Here is a 20,175-nt window from a genome sequence, read left to right on the forward strand (position 1 = left end):
AGGTGCAGTTTCACAAAGGTGGGTGGACTTGTCTTGGGCCCACTCCGTGGCTCAGAGCATTGGTCTTGTAAACCAGTAGTCATGAGTTCAAATCAAACTGGAGCCTTGCTGCAGGAAGAGGTTTGCAGACTCATTTGCCTTGTCCAGCGGTGGGTGGCTGGAGGGAGCTTCCTTTATAAAGGCTGTGACGGGGCAATGGAATAAAAGCTAGCTGTCTGGAGCTCCTAGGTAGGAGAGCAGCACCTTACCAGAAGTGGGGATCGAACCCACGCAGACACATGTCCATTGGAACTTAAGTCTAACGCCTTAACCTCTCGGCCATTCTGGTGAGTGCTACAAGCCTGCCCCAGCAGAAGGACTTCTTGGGATGTCATCAATGAGCCCACTGCCTTGAGCACATGACTATGGCAAGCGCAGTATCCCATATGTAGGCAGGGGGCAGGTCCTTTTTTCACCTGGCTCCATAGCTCAGGAGTTAGAGTCTGGTCTTGTAAAGCAGTGTTTATGAGTTCAAAGCTCACTGAGGCCTGGACAGTAGTTTCTGGCAGGATCTGTTGTCCCACAGCAGTGAGGTGCTTCCCCTTCACTTGGTATTTATTAATTTTGGGAGGGGCACAGCAGGGGAGGGCACCAGAGGGCTTTGTTAAAGAGAAGCAGCAGCAGGAAATTTTGTACCAGTTGTTCAAAGGGTAGCAACAGCAGCCTACCAGAAGTGGGATTCATACCCACGCAGGCTCACATTCATTGGAACTTGAGCCCAACACCTTAACCGCTCAGCCATTCTGGTGAGCAGGCAAGAGCAGGGAAACTGCTACACCCACAAAAGTCTTGGATGTGCTATGGTGCTATGGCTTTGGATAACTACCCAGCTCTCTGCATCTCAACGGGGTTCTGAAAATACTACGCTTGCTTAGGAAGCTGTCTCTCTGCGTATGCTTGGCTAGCTGTGCCCGGCCAGCGGCTTGTAGTCCAGGGGAGGTGAAACTGGACCCCCTCGGTCAGAATTTGGGAAAAATCTCCAAATCCAAAGCAAAGACGTAGAGTGCCGCTGGTCCAGTTGGGGAGTGCTCCTGCTGCTCAGAACAGCGTTCCGGAGTTGGGGGACTGCCTATGACCCAGTGGTCAGGAGGATGGAGTTCCGGGACCCCATCCCCAAGGCAACAAATTAGCTTCCTTAGGCTCACTATGGAGCCTCACTTGATCTCCCGCAACTCGAATATTAAGCCTTCCACCATGGTTTCTCTTGGTGGGGTACAGCCTGGCTGGAAAGAATTGCAGCCTCCAGGTCAACCCATTGGGTGCAATGGACACAGTTCTCCCAACCTCAACTCCGCGCTGAGGGCACCTTTGCCACGCACTGAGAGGCTGCCTGGAGCAGCGCTGTTGGGGAAAGGGAGAGTGTCTTGGGTCAAGTGTCCACTTTCCATATGTGGTAGTGAGGCGGCTGCTCTGCTCTGTACAAAACCCTGATCTAGACCTAGGGCTCCTACAAAGGCTTTAGAGCCAACTTCCCCACAAACACGGTGTGCACTCCAGGTGCATGATGGCTCCCTTCTGGCCACGCTCCGCTCCAAAAACGAAGGGCTCTCTGCACCCGGCCCGGCCCTAGGCTGTGCAGCCCCCAGTCTTGCTCCATGGCAGTGGTCTTAGAAGGTGGGGGTCCTGAGGCAGGGGGCCTAGGAAAATCATACTCCTGATTGTCTTCTGTGCCAAAAAATTAAAAAAAAGTTTGCACACAATATAATAAAATTCTGCATAATTCTGCAAAGTTTATCTGTCAAATAAATGTGGAGGCTTCAGCAAGGCTTTGGGGAGCACAGGCCGCTGGTTGCACAGAGGTGGGAAATCACTGTGCAGCTCCCCCCGACCCCGGACCTGGACTCAGCGGTGAGGCTCTACCCAACCCTTACAGCGCAAGGACTGGGCCTGCCGCAGAAACACCCCAGGGCCCTGCCCCTCTGTGCCAGGTGCACCAGGTGTGGGGACGCAGCCTCAGCAAGGCAGGATCCAAGTGTGCAGCGACCCACGTGGGGGTGGAGAGGGTTCTGTGTGGGGCAATCTCGGTGCGGGCGGCTCAGTGGGGGGCCCGTGTGCGGGCGGTGGGGGGGATCTGGATGCCCAGATGCTTGTTGGGGGGATCCTGGGTGCAACGGCTATGGGACTTTGCAGGGGGAACCAGGTGAATGTGCTTGGGGCTCAGCTGGCGAGCTCTGGATGTGAGGGGGGATATAGCTAAGCAGGGGGGTCTGGGTGTGAGGGTCTAGATGCTGGGGAAGTGGGGCTTAATGGGGTGGGAATCCAGACGCAGCCGGTTGGGGCCAGTGGGGTCAGGATCCGGGTGCAGTAGCTCATCAGGGTGGTCCAGGTACAGTGGGAGTGGGGACAGGGACGGCTCTAGGCACCAGCGCGTGCCTGGGGCGGCAAGCCATGGGGGGGCTGCCGGTCGCCATGAGGGCGGCAGTCAGGCTGCCTTCAGCGGCATGCCTGCGGGATGTCCGCCGGTCCCGCGGCTTTGGCAGGAATTCGGCGGTGGGTACGCCGAAGGCGCGGGACCGGCGGAAGTCCCGCAGGCATGCCGCCGAAGGCTGCCTCACTGTCGTGCTTGGGGCAGCAAAATACATACAGCCGCCCCTGAGTGGGGATCATTAGGGGGCTTCGGAGTGCGGGGTGGGGTGAGGATTGGCGGGAGGGTCTGGGCATGAGGGGCTGGATGGGGGAGCAACTCCCTGTACAGGGATCAGTCCCCCTGCAGCTGAGAAGCGATGGGTGCAGGAAGCGGGGAGGGGCGGGGTGGGGTGGTGGGGGACGTGAGTTTGCAGAGCTTCCTGCAGCTGGGGGAGAAATCTGGGGGTGGGTCTGCCCAGGCCCCGGATGCCATGTAGGGGTAGAGGAAGTCCCGTCCTCCCCAGCCCAGCCAGGACTAGCAGCTGAGCCCAGCTCAAGGCAGCAGCCACCAATCGGGTCTTCCCCAGTCCCGCCTCCTGCCCCACAGTGATTTACCTCTCTGCCAGCTGCCCTGGCCACCTGAAACATACTGTTGGGGAGGGTCGCATGACCGCTCTTCTGGCTTCCCTTTGCTTCCCCATCAGAAAGTCCTTTTTTCTGCAGGGAAGCAAAGAAATCTGCAGGGGGCTTAAATTCTGTGCATGCACAGCGGCTCAGAATTCCCCCAGGAGTAAAATCAGCAATTTCTGGGGTGAGATGTGCTCTTCCAGGAGTGATGGTGGTTTGCTTGATGTTGGGTTTTGGGTTTGGTAAACCAGGGGTCATGTGTTCAAACCTCGCTGGAGCTTTGCTGCTAGGGGTAGGTTTACAGACTCATTCGCCTTGTCCAGCAGTGGGTGGCTGGAGGGAGCTTCCCTTATAGCGGCTGTGCCGTGGCAAAGGAATAAAAGCCAGCTGTCTACAGCACCCAGGTAGGAGAGCAGCATTTTACCAGAAGTGGGGATTGAACCCACGCAGACACACGTCTATTGGAACTTAAGTCCAACGCCTTAACCACTCGGCCATTCTGGTGAGTACTATATGTTTTCCCCAGCAGAAGAATGACTTCTTGGGATGTTGTCAATGAGCATGACATGCATGACTAAGGCAGGTGCAGCATCACTTAGGTAGTCATGGGAGCAAAGGGTAGCCATCTTGTGGCCTGGCTCCATAATTCAGGGGTTAGCAAACTGTTCTTGTAAACATGAGTTCAAAGCTCCCTGGGACTCATGCAGTGGATTCTGGCAACACCTGTTATCCCCCCAGCAATGAAGTGCTTGCTTTTCCTTAGATATTTATTAATTGTTTTGAGGTGCACAGCAGGGCAGAGTGCTTTGTTAAAGAGAAACAGCAGCCAGATTGTTTGTACCAATTGTTCAAAGGGTAGCAGCAGCAGCAGGGGTCCACCAGAAGTGGGATTCAGTCTCACACCCATTGGATCTTGAGCCCAACGCCATTCTGGTGAGCAGGCAAGAGCAGCCCAACCGCTACACCCACAAAAGTCTTCGGTGTGCTACAGTGCTCTGGCATTGCACAACTACCCAGCTAACTGCGTCTCAACGGGGTTGAGAAAATGCTACACTTGCTTAGGAAGTTGTCTCTCTGCGTGTGCTGGGCTAGCTGCGGAGTGCCTGGCTGATGGTTTGGAGTCCAAGCGAGGTGAAATTGGCCCCCCTCGGTCAGAATTTGGGGGAAATCTTCAAATCCAAAGCAAAGACGTAGAGTGCCGCTGATCCTATTGAAGAGTGCTTCTGCTCCTGCTGCTCATAGCAGCGTTCCGGGCTTGGGGGATTGCCTATGACCCAGAGGTTGGGAGGATGGACCCCACAGCCCCAAGGGCCACAGATTAGCCTCCAGAGGCCGACAATGAAGCCTCCCTTGGTCTTCCGTGGCTCGACTATTAAGCCTTCCTCCGTGGCTTCTCTTGGCGGGGAGCAGCATTCCCAGTGGCATGTGATTTGGGAGACAACCTGGCTGGAAAAAATTGCTGCCACCATCTGATGCGTAAGGCAATGCCAGAAGCTTGTGGTAGACAGCTTGCACTTCTGCAGGGCACGAGGGCCAACAGGAGAAACTCCCCCAACATGAAGGGCTCACTGCACCTGGCCTGGCTCTGTGTGTGGTGGTGCAGCACCTTGCCTTGCTGTAGGTAGACATTGGAGGGGAGAGAAGGCATCCTACCTCTGGGGTTAGCATGTTGGCTTCATAAAGTTTTCCTTGTGAGTTCAAATCTCACAGGGGTTTGGGTGGGTGTTACTTAGAGGGGTGTGTGTGGAGAGTGCAGATAGTCTGTAGTTTAGCTCTGCCATTTAAACCTTTGTCTTATAAAACACTGTTCACAGCCTTATTTCTTCCTGTGTCATAGGACAGCTACAAGTATCCTTCTGTGGAGAAAGAAATAACACTGCCATTCCTCAGACCTTTCTGGAGAGGATTGCAGTGTTCCTCTACAAAAGGATAATTGAGATCTCTCAGGAGGATTAATGGGCCTTCCCTGTGGACATAAACCAACTCCTCTGTACGGTCCCCTCTTCCTAACTTTACATGGGAATGAAAAGTAGATAACAATCCCATTAGTGTAATTGGAAAGGAATTCATACACTTACCCGAGTTTCATTTCCCTTCAGTGGGCTTGCCCATTCTCCACTACCGGGATTGACTTGACTGTGGTTGAGACTCAAAGAGGTCCTGACTCATGGTATACCTGGACCTCCTGGTCACATGTCCCCCATCCTCCTCCAACATAAGACCATAAGAACGACCATACTTGGGCACACCAATGGTCCATCTAGCCCAGTATCCTGACTTTCGTCAGTAGCCAATGCCAGGTGCTTCAGAGGGAATGAATAGAACAGGTAATCATCAACTGATCCATCTCCTGTCATCCATTGTCACCTTCTGGCAAACAGAAGCTAGGGACACTTCAGAACATGGTTTTGCATCCATGCCCATCCTGGCTCCTAGTCATTCATGGACCTAACCTCCATGAACTTATCCACTTACCTCCACCTCACTGTTCACACCAGAAACCTGTGACTTGGGCTCCTGAGAGGTATCCACAGAGGTGGCGATGTCTCTGCCATTTATGGCATGTAGCTAGTTGTAAAAGTGGCAGGTCTGCCGCTCAGCAGCAGATCAGCTGTTGACCTCCCTGGTCTTCTGGTAGGCCTGCAGCAATTCCTTGCTTTTACGCAGTACTGCTGCTGTTCCCTGTCTTATCCAGAGCTGGTGCTAGCCCACTGGGGGCCCTAAGCAGGAATATTCCCTCCTACGGACAAGCACCCAATACTAAAGCAGTCATGCTCTTACAATAAAAAAGCAAATAGAGGGCCCCGAGCTGCTCAGGGGCCTAAGCAAGTGCTTAGTCTGCTTATGCCTATCGCTGTCTCTGGTCGTATCGCTGCTCTGGCATCCCTCGTGCAATATGCTCATAGATGTCCATATTTCTACAGCTGGTCTATTGCTGTACTTGCATAACCTCTTCACCCCACGTGCCTAGGAGATCCAATACCTCCCATCTACTCCAAGCCGGAGCAGATCTGGTGTGTATATGCAGCATGGTCAGCAGGGCAGTTGCACACTGCAGTGTAGAGTTGCTAGGTGCGCTCACCCCACTGGACAATCAGGTTTTAAAGGGGTGGGTGGCGTCCATGACCCCTAGGCAGTGAAGTTCACAATTTTGGTTAAAATTTTGACCAGGGCCATCCGTACTGGGCATTAAGGGACAACTACTGTATTGTTAGTGCAAATATAGACACCATATTACCTACATTGCTCCAAGTTGAACTCAATACATAGACCGTGGCTCAATGTCGCTGAGGGAAGTTGTGTTACTGTGTCGGTGTAATGGAGAGCTTATGTCAGCTGGAGACAAATTTAAGTGTAACAACATGCACAATGAGGTTGATGCAAGGCGGCTTATGTCAACCCAACTTCGTAATGTAGACCAGGCCCAAGTCTCGGCAACTCTCAGATCAAACTCCGGAGGTTGTTCAATATACGCCCCACCCTTGTTCAGGGCTGGGCCTAAAGTCAAAAGCTAAAGTCCTAAGTAGGTTGCTGGGGAAGATAAAGGATCTAATTCTAGCCCATTTTACTCCTGTTGTGCAGTATTTGCTCCGTAAGTAGTCTCACAAGTAAAGATGGTGGAACTGGGCCCCAATTTTTTGAATTTCTGCTGTAGGATTTAAAGGGTTAGTCAATCTCAAGCAACCACAGTAGCCTCTCAGGCCCTCTCAGTTGTCTAAACTTTCTAGACTATTACAGTACACTGGTCAATAGATTTTTTTTACCTCCCCTTCCTAACCACATAAGCTGCACAAGGTGAACAAATGTCACTGAATTAATATTTATTTTGCAACATAAAAGAGCCCAGCACCATCCACAAATAGCCTAATTAATTGGGATTAATTTCATGTGTAAAGTTTGGCTCTGCAGGTGTTGATGGAGTAATACATCAAAGAGGCTTCACTTCTGTACAAAATCAATGCTAAAATAACCTTGATTACTGTCGCTGTTGATGTCCCATATACCACTAATCAGTCATGGTTTGCAGTGAACATTATTATGAACAAATATTATTTGTGCTCTTATTGGCATTTTTCAAGAGCCAGTGGTAATATTCACGACAGTTCGCTAAGAGAAGGCTTTCACCCTTGGGAAATTGAACAGGCTGCCCGGGAGCACTTGGAAATGGTCAAAGAGGAAAATTACTTGAGATGGAAAATAGAAAATAAAGGGAATTACATTAAAATGGAAGTAGCAGATTTTTTTTCTCCACTGGTTTTAGAACTGGAAAGTACATTTTAAGCAATGTCAGATTTCCAGAGAAAATGCTTTACAATTGAGAAGTGCATTCTCTGGAGATGGTTAGGTCTGAAATACCTGACCTGTGAGGTACCCAAACCTAATACCACCAAACAAAACCTCTGAGTGAAAGCAACTGACTCACCTTTAATAAAGCTCGCCATCCATTTCTGTGACTGCTGTTTTTATTCAGAGTGAGTAAACGCCGGCCAGGCTGGTCAGGTTGTCTCATGGCCTTTTCTTCTTCATTTTTAATGTTGGTACTTAATGAATTTTAGAGCCCAATCCTGCTGCCATCAATGTCATTGACAATTCCCATTAACTCCAGTGCTCAGGCCCTGATCTTAACACCCACTGAAACCAATGGGAATGATCTCATTGGTGTCAATGGGCATTGGAACTGACCTTCAGATACTATTAAACTATAGTGTGACTTCAAGCACAGCTCAGAGCAAGAGGTACCCCAGGAGTAGCATGAGGAGGCATTATACTTCAGAGACAATTCCTTCCCCATTCCTCCTTACTCCTGGGAGCTAATCTGGCCAGAAAGTAATGGCCCATTCACCATCCATTCACTGCCCCTCCCCACCCACTCTTTGAGTGCATGCTTCTGGGAGGAAATAAACAGGCGAGTAACACATTTTACTCCTATACTCCTGGACTCAGGATGCAGGAATGTTGCAAGAGGCAGGTTCTGATTCCCTCGTGCATGTGCAGAGCCTACGCACAGTCTAGCCTTTCACTGATTTGAAATAAATTCAAAATCATTCTTCTTCAGAGGATCCTTCCCCCAGGAAGCAAAAATAGTAAGAACTGGAGTCACCCCCAAAGTAAAACACTGACCTGTAAAGATGGAGGCTTTAAAATACAGCACCATTCTTCTTCTAAATAAATATTTTCAGCTGACCAAGATTTGGAGAGGAGCAATCTGTGGTGAGAAAGAATGAGTATACTGTGGGAAGCTTCTTCATTCCAATTTCTTGCAATCTTTCCCATCTGTCAGGCAAGTTCAAGATGGTAAAAGTTCAGCTCTGATCCAGCGTATTGCTTCAAAAAATGATAAAAGTTAACAGGTCACTACAAGGTGACATACCAACAGATCTGTGGCTGCCTAGGCTGCACAGTCATCAACTAAACTGCACAGTGTTCAAACTTGTGGACTTCTGACTAAAACATTGGACTAAGGTACAATTTCATCTTTGATGTATCTCCATTAAAGCTATTGTTCTAGTGGTATGGTCAGCCCCACAAACACCTACTATTTCAGCTAAAGCACCAGCACTTTTAGTTTAGAAAAGTCTTATTAGCAATCTCTTTTAGAAATGATATCCCATGTCAAGCTTATTAAAATTAGTTATAGATACCTTTCTATTGTGGTGTGGTTCTAGGAGAATTTTGCACCACTGGCAGTAAAAGTACTGTCAAGTAGTTGAATGACCATAACTATAACAAGATGAGGTGCTAAAGGCGGCTACTATATATAAGTCAATATCCTCAAAGTTGGGTACCTAAAATTTGGCACCTATCTCATATTTAGACACCTAAATAATCAGTCTGATTTTCAGAGGTGCTGAGTACATAACCTCCACTGAAGCAAAATATGGATTTTATGGCAACATTTTCCAAAGAGAAGCACTTATAGACGTACAGGTGCCTATCTGCATCTTTAAGAATCTGTATCCCTTTAAAAATCTAGATCTGAGGCCAGATGCAGAAATCAGTGGATGCTAGGAGTCTAAATAGTTTTATGGTTCTGGATCTAAGTGAGTTATAAGTGATGCCGTGTGAATAACAGGATTTTCAGTGTATTGATAATAATTAAAAATTAAAGGAAATTGTGAAACAAAAAGTCATTTCAAACTGAAAAATTGAAACATTTTTGTTTTTAAAAGGTTGAAATTAAGCTTTTCATTTTTTTCAGATTTTCTTTTCGTTTCCCTCCCCACCCCCGCCCCCAAAAGAGTTCAGCAAAACTAACACAAATTCACTAAATGTTTCAGTGTCACCAAATTTGCATTGCTCACCAGAAGAAAAAAAAAAGTTTTGGCAGAAACTGCACATAGGAGCCTAAATCTCGTTGAAAGTCAATGGTACGTAGGTGACTTGGAAAAATTTACTCTTAGTGCTTAACTGTAGTTTTCAAGGACCTACTCCAAAAATCCAGGGGCTTCTTCTCATTAAATTTAAAGGAGCTTTGGATCAGGCCCTAAGTTTGTTAAGTTGGCCTGAGGGACAGAGGGTACGTCTTCACTTACATCCGGGTCCGGATGTAAGCAATCGGTTTTCGGAGTTCGATTTATCGCGTCTGGATAAGACGCGATAAATCGATCACGGATCGATCCCGGAAGTGCCCCGGATCGATCCCGGACGTGCTCGCCTTCGACGCTGGTACTCCAGCTCGGCGAGCGGAGTACGCAGCATCGACGGGGGAGCCTTCCTGCCGCGTCTGGACCGCGGTAACTTCGGACTAAGGTACTTCGAATTCAGCTACGTTATTAACGTAGCTGAATTTGCGTACCTTAGTCCGAAGTGGGGGGGTTAGTGTAGACCAGGCCTAAGTCTTTATTCAGGCTGCCATGAACCAATATGTCTTATACTCTTACTGACTACACCTGCTGAGCAGTGGAATATAACACAAATAAAATAAATTGAGAGTTTGCTGCCATCAGAGAAGCATCTTTGTTCCCCTCTTTCTACTTGATATTTCTCCGTTTCAGCGAGTTTTAGTTTAACAATTGAATGGAGCTACCTATTTTTGGATTGTACAGTATTTGGAGGGGATTGTTTCTCTGTTGCTCATGGGAGTAAGTGCAGTCTGAGATCCATTGGAAAATACACAAACATACTTTATCCCATCACTCCCAGACCTGAATTACAGCCACATTCCTTTGAGCCACTGAACTCTCATTGAAGCTCAATGAGCAGATGGAGGAGTCATTGTTAGGGAACTGAGATGCTCCCTTCCCCACACCTCTAATCCTATGATCCTGCAATGAGATGCACACACAATGAGAGATCTACTTATATGGAGCCCCACTAGCTTCAGTGGCCCACTGTGTGAGCGGAATGCAAAGATCTGTCCATGCTCATCTGGTTGTAAATTTGAGTCATAAGCGTGCTGCTTCTAGAATGTGAGTGGAGAGAAAGCTAGACCAGAAATTGAATCATATCCTGTAATCAGGGCTTAAATTCTCATACAGTATTTCCCGGAGCCCCCCCAATGCTCCCCCCATTCAAGCCTTGGGATTCAGCTGTGGGATAGGGGGTCTTGGGGCTCCAGCCCTGTGGGAGGCACTGGGACTTGGGGCTTCAGCCCCATGGCAGGCGCCAGGGCTCGGACAGTTCCGGCTGAATTTAAGCCCTGCCTGTACTGTGGATTAGCAACAACCACCATTTTAGCTGGAAACCCAGATAACTCAACTAGGGGCCTCTAGTACTGACCGTTTGAGTTGCCACAGCTTGAGGTAAAACTCTTTACCCGGGGCTGTATCAGACTTGTATCTTCTGCAGATCAGCACAGAAGGGGACCTGTAACACACACTCATCAGTGGGTTACAGGCATATATCACATGCTTGAAGCAGTGGGTTCCATAAGGACTAAAAGATCAGGCCTGTAGTTTGATATAACCCTTCACTCCAGTACAGTTCATGTCTGGAGACACTTCTGAAGCTTCATTTCTAGATATAGAACCATGTGGGATTAGGAGATCTCCTGCTGCTTGGATATTTTTTTACAATGGAGTAAACAAAAGCCTTTACTATTGTCAAGGCTACGTAGAACCTCAAAGATCTTTTAAATTCCAGTTTCATAGAAGTAAAAGGACCTTATTGTTTTAAAGAGTAGATTTCTTGTTTGTAAGTGTTTATATTTAACAAAGATTAGTACTAGTAGGACATTAAAATATATTATGAAAGATTTACACATTTATCAATCTCATGGCAAAGGTAATTTATATCCCCGAGTAAAGACAATGAGAAATTCCTTTCCTGCAGAATAAGGGCTCATAATGAGACCACCTACTTCTTTCTCCCCTGCTGAAGCCATTTAGATGTATCAATTATTTGTTTTCCAGAAAGTGCTGTATAAGAATCAAGGAAGGGATGTTATCCCAGTGTTATAGACTGAGATTTACTGAAAAGTATCTGTGTTCATACTACTAGATGATAAGAGAGACACAGAAGTTCTTAACTATCATAAATTGGCATAGCTGTGTTGACTTTAATAGAGCTACATTGATATACACTAGAGGAGAACCTATGGCCAGTTTTCCCAAAGGCATTTAGGTACCTAAAGATGCAGATGGACACCTAATGGGATTTCAAAAGTACCTAGGCACCAAACAACAACAATAACAACACACTTGGATGGTGGAGGTCCATAGTGCTGAGTGTCCATGTCCACACTGTACAGATTTATTCCAGGTATCTAAAAGCCACACTAAATTATTACTGATCTGGTGCATCCAGGTTAATCATGGATGACCGCGTGACCACCACCAGTCCATGACCACAGTCCTGATCTTGAGTCCAATCTCCAATGAGATACGTGAGAGGACTTTGTCTCTGAGGCGGGTAACATGACCAAATGAGGCCAGCCAGCGGTGGCCAATAATGACTTCAGTCCTCTCGAGGACAGTTCTTGATGACACATCCCTATTACTGATAAAGTCAAGCCATCTTATACCCAGTAATAGCTGCTGGCAACACATATAAAATGTGTCCAGCCTCCTGATGTCTTGCTTAAGCAACATTCATGTTTCAGATTCATATGAAAGGATCAGAAGTATGCAAGTTTGATCAATCCATACTTTTGTATAGTTTCATCTTCTTTTGGCTACAGACTCTGTAAAGGTCCTCCATGGCTGTGGCTGCTTTAACCAGTTCTACTTAGGATGTCTGTCTGTCTGCAACCATTTGATGACAGTTTACTGCCTAGATAAAGTCATCCACCAATTCCATGGTTTGTCTGGAAGCACAGATGTCTTGTATCAACTGCATCGACACTCTGGATTTTTGGTTTTGCCCAAGAATCCCTTAGCCCAATGGCAGCTACCTCATATTAGAAGCTCTCTAGTGTATCTTTGAGATCGTTTGTGTTCTGACCAAAGAGGATGACATCATCCTCATAATCCAAGTCAGTAAAAGAGGTTGACCCAACAGTCGTACCAATATTTGTGGAGATATTTTCAAAGAGACAATTCACTGCACTGCAGAACAGTGCTGGGACCAGGAGACATTCCTGCTTCACCTAACTCCCATTGATTTCTATCTAACCTGCTTCAATGCTTTTGAAAATCTCAGTAGGCATCTATCTGCATCTTTAGATGTCTAAATATCTTTGAAAATCTGCCCCTATGTGACTTACCCAAAGTCACACCAGAAGATTCAGGAGATTCCAAGATGACTCATGTGTCCTGAGTCCCAGTCTGGTGCCTTAACCACAACATTATCCTTCTTCCCAGACCTGAGAGATAAACCTGGCTCTAAAATAATAAGAAAATAAAAACATAAGAATGACAATACTGGGTCAGACCTGTGATCCATCTACTCCAGTATCCTGTCTTCTGATAGGGGCCAGTTCCAGATGCTTCAGAGGGAATGAACAGAACGGGCCTATATATCAAATGATCCATCCCCTATCATCGAATCTGAGTCTCTGGCAGTTAGAGATTTAGAGACACTCAGAGCCTGGGGTTGCATCGCTGATCATCCTGGCTAATAGTCATTGATGGGCCTATCCTCTGTGAACTTACCTAATTCTTTTTTGAACCCAGTTATACTTTTGACTTTCACAACATCCCCATGCAACAAGTTCCACAAGTTGACTGTGCGCTGTGTGAAGAAAGACTTCCTTTTGTTTGTTTTAAACCTGCTGCCTATTAATTTCATTGGGTGACCTGTGGTTCTTGTGTGATGCGAAGGAGTAAATAACACTTCCTTAGTCACTTTCTCTACACCAGTCATGATTTTATAGACCTCTATCAGATCCCTGTTAAGTCGTCTCTTTTCTAAACTGAACAGTCTGCAGCTTATTTAATCTCTCTTCAGATGGAAGCTGTTCCATACCCCTAATCATTTCTGTTGCTCTTCTCTGTACTTTTTTCTAATTCTAATATACCGTTTTTGAGATAGGATGACCAGAATTTCCCACAGTATTCAAGATGTGGGTGTACCATGGCTTTATATTGTGGTGTTTTCTGACTTTTCTATCCCTTTCCTAATGATTCCTAACATTCTGTTTGCTTTTTTGACTGCTGCTGAATATTGAACATATGTTTTCAGAGAACTATCCACAATGATTCCAACATCTCTCTCTTGAATGGTAACAGCTAATTTAGACCACAACATTTTGTATGTAGAGTTGTGATTATCTTTTCCAGTGTGCATTACTTTGAATTTATCAACATGAAATTTAAGCTATCATTTTGTTGACAAGTCACCCAGTTTTGTAATAACTCCCTCTGTGTCATTTTAATCTGGCCTCAGTATAGCCATCCTTAAGATGAGGATAGCACTTACCTGTCATTCAAGGGCATTGTAAGGACTAGTTAATGGGCCTGATCTTGTGCTCATTGTAAAACTCCCATTGATTTCTATGGAAGCAGAATTGGGCATAATATTTTAAAAGTATTTTCAAAATAATAATAAATTCCTGGCTACGAAAGATGTATCAGTTGTCACTACGTTGTACACCATGTCCACTCTGAGGCTAGGTCTACACTACCCGCCTGAATCGGCGGGTAGAAATCAACCTCTCGGGGATCGAATTATCGTGTCTCGTCGGGACGCGACAATCGACCCCCGAATCGACGCTCTTACTCCACCAGCGGAGGTGGGAGTAAGCGCCGTCGATGGGAAGCCGCGGAGGTCGATTTTGCTGCCGTCCTTACAGCGGGGTAAGTCGGCTGCGATACATCGAATTCAGCTACGCTATTCGCGTAGCTGAATTTGCGTATCTTAAATCGACTCCCCCTCCCCCCCGGTAGTGAAGACCTGCCCTGAGCTTCATGGCTGCAGTGAGACTAGAAGCCAAATACTCATGCTTCAAAAAGACAGGCCCCTAGCACTTGGGCTAAAGAAGAAAGATTTCATAGAGCAAGTCCATGTCATACAATTCAGTTCTGCTTCAGTCCACTCATACACATTAGGTGGTTCATTGGCTTCTACCATGGAAGATACCATGTCACCATTAAATATCAACTTTTTCTATGATTCGATCTAGTTGAAGTTTTATGTATTTTGAATTTTGATGATTTTTTTCATTAAAAATGTGATTTTTAAGAGAAAAATATTCTGACAAAATTTTCATTGATTTTTGGTTTAGTTTTCAACACGCTTTGTAGCTGGTTGAAATTTTGAAAAAAAAATGTATTGAAATGTCAACCTTTTTCAATAAAAAAAAAGTTTGAAAAATGCCACAAAAATTTTGTTTTGTTTTTCAAACAGCTTTAGCCATTACTCTGCATTCAAATAATAAATAATCCACAGACTAAAAGTCAGATTACCCCAAATGTACATGGGACTGAGATAAAGTTTGCTTTAAAGCCAGACACACTTGAGAGTTATTGTTTCAGATTTTGTGCGTTGGAAATATACTATTTTACTGTAATAGAACTGATATCAGTTCAAAGTTCCTCGTTACCAGAAACCTGTTTTGACAGTGGATGGAGTTCAGAGAAGAACAACAAAAAACAGTAATTGCAATGATTTATCAGGATTAAAATAACTAAATGTGTATAGCTCAGATAAGCAACAACTAAGGGGGAAGGTGGGAAAACACTTACAGACTATAAACATAGGCAGAATGTAAACACCAGAGGGATGGAATGGGTGATTGTGTCTAGAATGGATGGGGTGGAATTAAAGGAAAAACTGAAGTTGAATTTTAGGAAAAAATGTACTGCCAGTGAGATATATTAGGCTACAGAATGGTGTCTCAAAGGGACAGACTGAAGCCTCATTGTTTAGGGATTTTAAAATTAGGTCAAAAAGAACAGTAGAAAACAAAATATAGGGAAGAATCCTGCACTGGCATGGGGATGACATAATAAAATAAATAATAATATAATATATATTTCTTATCAAGTGCTTTTTATCAGTATATATCAAAGCACTTTACAAAGTACACCAGTATCATTATCTTTGAAATCTAGCTTGTATGATGGCATTCCAGAAGCTACATTTCCTACATTCCAGTGCCACCTTATTTCTCCTCTCAGTTTACAGATCACTCCGTGTTGTGTTCTTCTGACTGATGGCCTCTTCCATTCCCTTCTTTCTCTGACAAATATATACCAGAGAGAAAATAGGGAAGGGAAATAGCCTTCAGTCTTTATCTCACCCTCAAGAAAAATACCCACCTGCCACAGGGAAGTCCCGGCAATAAAGACTCAAGATATTAGACTCAAACAGCAATGATCATATTCTGTAGTGCATATTGTTACCAGTGATAATTAATAATAAAAATCTCAATTGCTTAAGAACTTACATCCTTTCCTCTTCCAATTTAAGTGAATGGGAGGTTTAATCACTTAGTTTATGTGAACAAGTTTGTACCATTGGTGATTTATCTAACATATTGTATACTGCTTTTAAAAATATGTGATAATAATGTTTAAGTTGCAAAATCCAGCACTCAAAAGTTAAGAAATGCCTATTAACAATTAACGTTACCCATGAAACCATAATTCTTCTTCCCTGTACACAAACATAATAATTCAAACTTTAATTAAGTAATCACTTAGGATATTTCCACAGGACCCACAGCTTACACAGTACACACACAAAATGCATTGCTCATTGTAGGAACAGCTATTCAATATTTCTTTTCATCATCACCAATCAATGCAAGGACCCAGGTTTTATTTGTTTCCCAAAATCAAAACTCTGCCCTGAACACAGAATTACTAATTTGCTCCCAGGCTTTTCTCTGGTGCTCATCACTGCAGTATCTAAGTCTCACAAACATTACTGAATTTATCTTTGCAGCACCCCTTTGAGGTAGTTCACCATCTGTAACAACCGTCACTAAGTCACAGGGAGATGAAGGCCATAATTTACAAGTCTCCACTAATGCTGGGTACCTCAGTGACTGGACAACCAACTTCAGAGCCCAAGGACCTTTTACTGAAGAAAGAGGCTGGGGAGCATGTGCAGTGCAGATAAAATGTTCATATATTTTAGCAGCCAGACTCTTGCTAGCTCTACTGAGCAAAACACAGAGGAGAAATGGTGATTTTTCCACAGCTGATGACTCAGCCAAATCTGAATGGATTCTCTTTGGGACAGCAAAATTCACTTCCCAGACCCCGGGCTACCTCTTTGACAATTTTCAGGTTTCTGCTACAAATCATGGAGTCTCTAATGCTCTTTAAAGAAATAATGGGAAGAATTTTATACTAGAAAGTGTAAGATAACCTAAATATAGGCGTTGCAGCCTCTCCATGTATAATTTGTGTGTGTGTGTGTAAGATAGATAGAGAGAAAATATTTAGCTCTGGTGCATATTCAGTACCTCATAGTTCCCCCCCCCCCCCATAAACAAAGGGAAAATAAATACTTTCTCTGTGAACTACCGTAGTTTTATTTTAGATTCAGAAAAAAACAGCACACAAGTTAACAAAATTAATGTCTCCGTGTTATGAGTGTGTCCTCTGTAACAGTCTACCCTCACCTCATCACAAAATGGCTGCCAGTTCCTGCAGATATCAGTCTTTAGAAATTTAAATACAGTGTACACAAAAACAAAATCACAAGAGCGGCATAGCTAATTGGTCCATGCTGTCTATTAGAGTGACACAGGAACACCACTATATATAAGGTTGCGTCACAACTTCTGCTTAAAGCTCGACCTTTCTAAGTCCTCTAAAAATGACTTGCTTAGTCAGATTTCTTTAAAAGTTGTGTGTATCAGTAGGGTGCCAGGTAGGCTGACCAGATATCAAGTGTGAAAAATTGGGATGGGGATGGGGGGTAATAGGAGCCTATATAAGAAAAAGCCCCAAATATCGGGACTGTCCCTATAAAATCAGGACATCTGGTCACCCTAGTGCCAGGTAAGGTTAGTGAACCAACGTTGGCATCATTGAATCTAGGAGTTCCAGAGATATTAACCCCCCGCCCCAATAGTAATTTAAAACGTTTCTAGGTTTCTTCTTCCTCCTCAGAAGCCCCATACAACCTTCACTGTGAATTTCCTGGTTTTTAGAAGTTTGTATTTTGCTCAATTCAACATTCTGCAAGGAGACCACATACCAGCAAGCAACCTTAACTCTGAATGAATAGTTGTTTTGTTGTTGTTGTTGGGTTTTGGGGTCTTTTTTTGGCCATTGAATACTAGTAGACAGACCCCAGGAGGTGGTTAAAAATCTCTCTCTCTCTTTCCATTCATTTAAGAGATTTCCAGTCACAGCAGATTATTTAGAAGCTCAGTATTTTTCAGTGCCTGGTCTAGGAACACAGAGAATACAAAAGCCATAAGAGAGCTGCTAAACGCAAAGTCAGTTCTAATCTGGAAAGCAACAACTCATGGTATTCTTACCACAAACATGACCAGGGAACTTTTTTTGTAATGGTGGGAAAGCTTTGTCTAGGCCAGATCCTAGGATTTACTGGGCTCCCAGATACTGGAAGGAGGAATCTAGGTACAGTTTGCTTTCCACCTCTTGTGCTACTACGGAGGGGGAGGAGAGCAGTCAGTAAGTCATTTCATTCTCTCCTGGAGCCCCTGCTAGAAAATGACAGGGCTGATATGTCATTTGCACGGGATGTGAGGTTCCTGAAAAAGGTGCGATGAATCAGATAAGTAGGAAACTACCATTCCTATCACACACACCCCAATGACCCACAACCCTCCCCGTGGAAATGTAGACACATTCCCTTCTCCTGGCCGGAACATGGAGGAGGCAAAAGAAGAGACTGCTGGGGAAGTGCATGCAAAGCTCACACTGTGTGAGAACTGGCTGTGACTGAAGGACATTGCAACCAGGTCAGGTCTGTGCAGAACCTGAAGGGAAGCATCAGACTGGACAGGGGGCCAGTGCAGAGAGAACACACCTCTAATTGATCTCAGTCTGGAAACCTAGGGTTACCATATTTTAGTTTTAAAAAAGGAGGACACTCCACGGGGCCCCGGCCCCGCCCCAACTCCACCCCTTCCCCGCCTCCAGCCCCGCCCCAACTCCGCCCCTTCCCCAAAGTCCCCGCCCCAACTCTGCCCCCTCCCCTGAACACTCCGCCCCCTGCTCCTCCCCCTCCCCTGCTTCCCGCAAATCAAATGTTCGTGGGAAGCCTGAAACAGGGAGGCAGCAGGTAAGCTGGAGCTGGGGCTGGGGCTGGGGCAGGGTGCGGCGCGGCCCAGTCCGGCCCCCCTGGCCGAGCGGCTCCCTCCGGCGGCCGGCCGGCCCAGGCCAAGAGGCTCTATCCCGCCCGGCTCGGCTCGGGCCCTGGGGCGCCAGCCCCCGGCCAAGCACCCCCGGCCCCGTCCCGGCCCCCGGCCGAGCACCCCCGTCCCAGCACCGCCAGCCCCGGCCCCGGCCCGGCCCCGGCCCTGTCCCGGCCCCAGCCGAGCACCACTGGCCCGGCCCCAGCCGAGCACCACTGGCCCCGGCCCCGGCCCGGCCCCGGCCCCGGCCCCAGCCCCGGCCCCGGCCCGGCCCCGGCCGAGCACCACCGGCCCCGGCCCGGCTCCGGCCGAGTACCGCCTGTGCCAGCCCTGGCCCCGGCCCCGTCCCAGCCCCGGCCGAGCACCGCCGGCCCTGGCCCGGCCCCGGCCCCCGTCCGAGCACTGCCGGGCCCTCCCTCCCTATTTTCCCGGACATGTCCGGCTTTTTGGGATTTCCTCCCGGACGGGGATTTGAGGCCCCAAAAGCTGGACATGTCCGGGAAAATCCGGACGTATGGTAACCCTAGGAAACCTAAAGCTCCTATTTGTCTCTAGCAGAGATTGGACTGGAGAGGTACCCCAGGCACTAGTCCTGAGGAGCCCTAACCCCTACTGGCCTGCCCCTGCTCCTCCACCCAGCCCAAATAGGAGCCAATATTATTTTACCTTAAATTGCAACTGTTTAAGCTACTGCACCTTGGGTACAGTGCAGCCTTATCCTTTCTGCCAACCCTTGTAAAATATCCCTTCATTTAGCCATGTGTCTGAATCGTTACTGGGCCCCACCAGGGCTAGTGTCCACAGGGCCTTGCATGTCAGGCACCTACAGTGCTCCAAGTCACATTGTAACTTGCACATTATCTGTGGTAGGGTCTGCCACCTCCCAAGAGACCCCTCATGGCCAAGGGTCACCCTGCAATGCCCTGCCTCTGTTTCTCCTTTTCAGGACTCCATAATGACTCACCCAGTGTAAAGGCAATTTAAAGAAATCCCCTCCTGGGGTCCACTTCATCTAGTCCTTATGTAACCTACACACCTCCTGGGTGTGGTGTTTTGTCCCATCAAGACCACGTAGAGAGAGAGATAAAATGAGTCTGCTCTACAGCCTTAGCTAACAGCCCGTTGGCTTTTAGCTCACGCGGTAGAGGCTCATGCACTAAGCTCCAGAGATCCCCGGTTCAATCCCGCCGATGACTGGGGTCTGTCAGTGTTACACTTTCACACCGGCCTCCAGTGCCCAAACCCAGTTCAGTGTCTCTCCTTAGGTAGAGAGTCCCTAGCCCACATTCCCAGCACTGGATCACAGTTCAATCTCTCTGCCAGTCTTGCCTCCTGCAGCTGCTTCCTCAAGTCAGCTATCGCTTCTCAGACTTCTATGTCCTGACCATCCCCCTTCTCTCTCTCTCTAGCTTCCTGCTGCTCCTCTAGTGGAATGACCTGATCTTTCTTAAAAGTTGCCTCTTCAGTAACTAGGGTAGGCTGGCCCCAGGCATCTCGCCCAT

The 20,175-nt window shown here is 46.8% G+C and overlaps 2 non-coding genes across 2 annotated transcripts; both read right to left on the bottom strand.

The window, feature by feature from the left end:
* Nucleotides 1–245: 245 nt before the first annotated feature.
* TRNAL-UAA (transfer RNA leucine (anticodon UAA)) lies at nt 246–328 on the bottom strand. Its single transcript has one exon. It is a non-coding gene; the product is annotated as a tRNA-Leu (tRNA).
* A 3,105-nt stretch (nt 329–3,433) lies between these two features.
* TRNAL-UAA (transfer RNA leucine (anticodon UAA)) lies at nt 3,434–3,516 on the bottom strand. The gene has a single exon. It is a non-coding gene; the product is annotated as a tRNA-Leu (tRNA).
* Nucleotides 3,517–20,175: the final 16,659 nt, after the last annotated feature.

Source organism: Emys orbicularis, chromosome 6, assembly GCF_028017835.1.
Source record: "Emys orbicularis isolate rEmyOrb1 chromosome 6, rEmyOrb1.hap1, whole genome shotgun sequence".
In the NCBI taxonomy this organism is placed as follows: Eukaryota; Metazoa; Chordata; order Testudines; family Emydidae; genus Emys; species Emys orbicularis.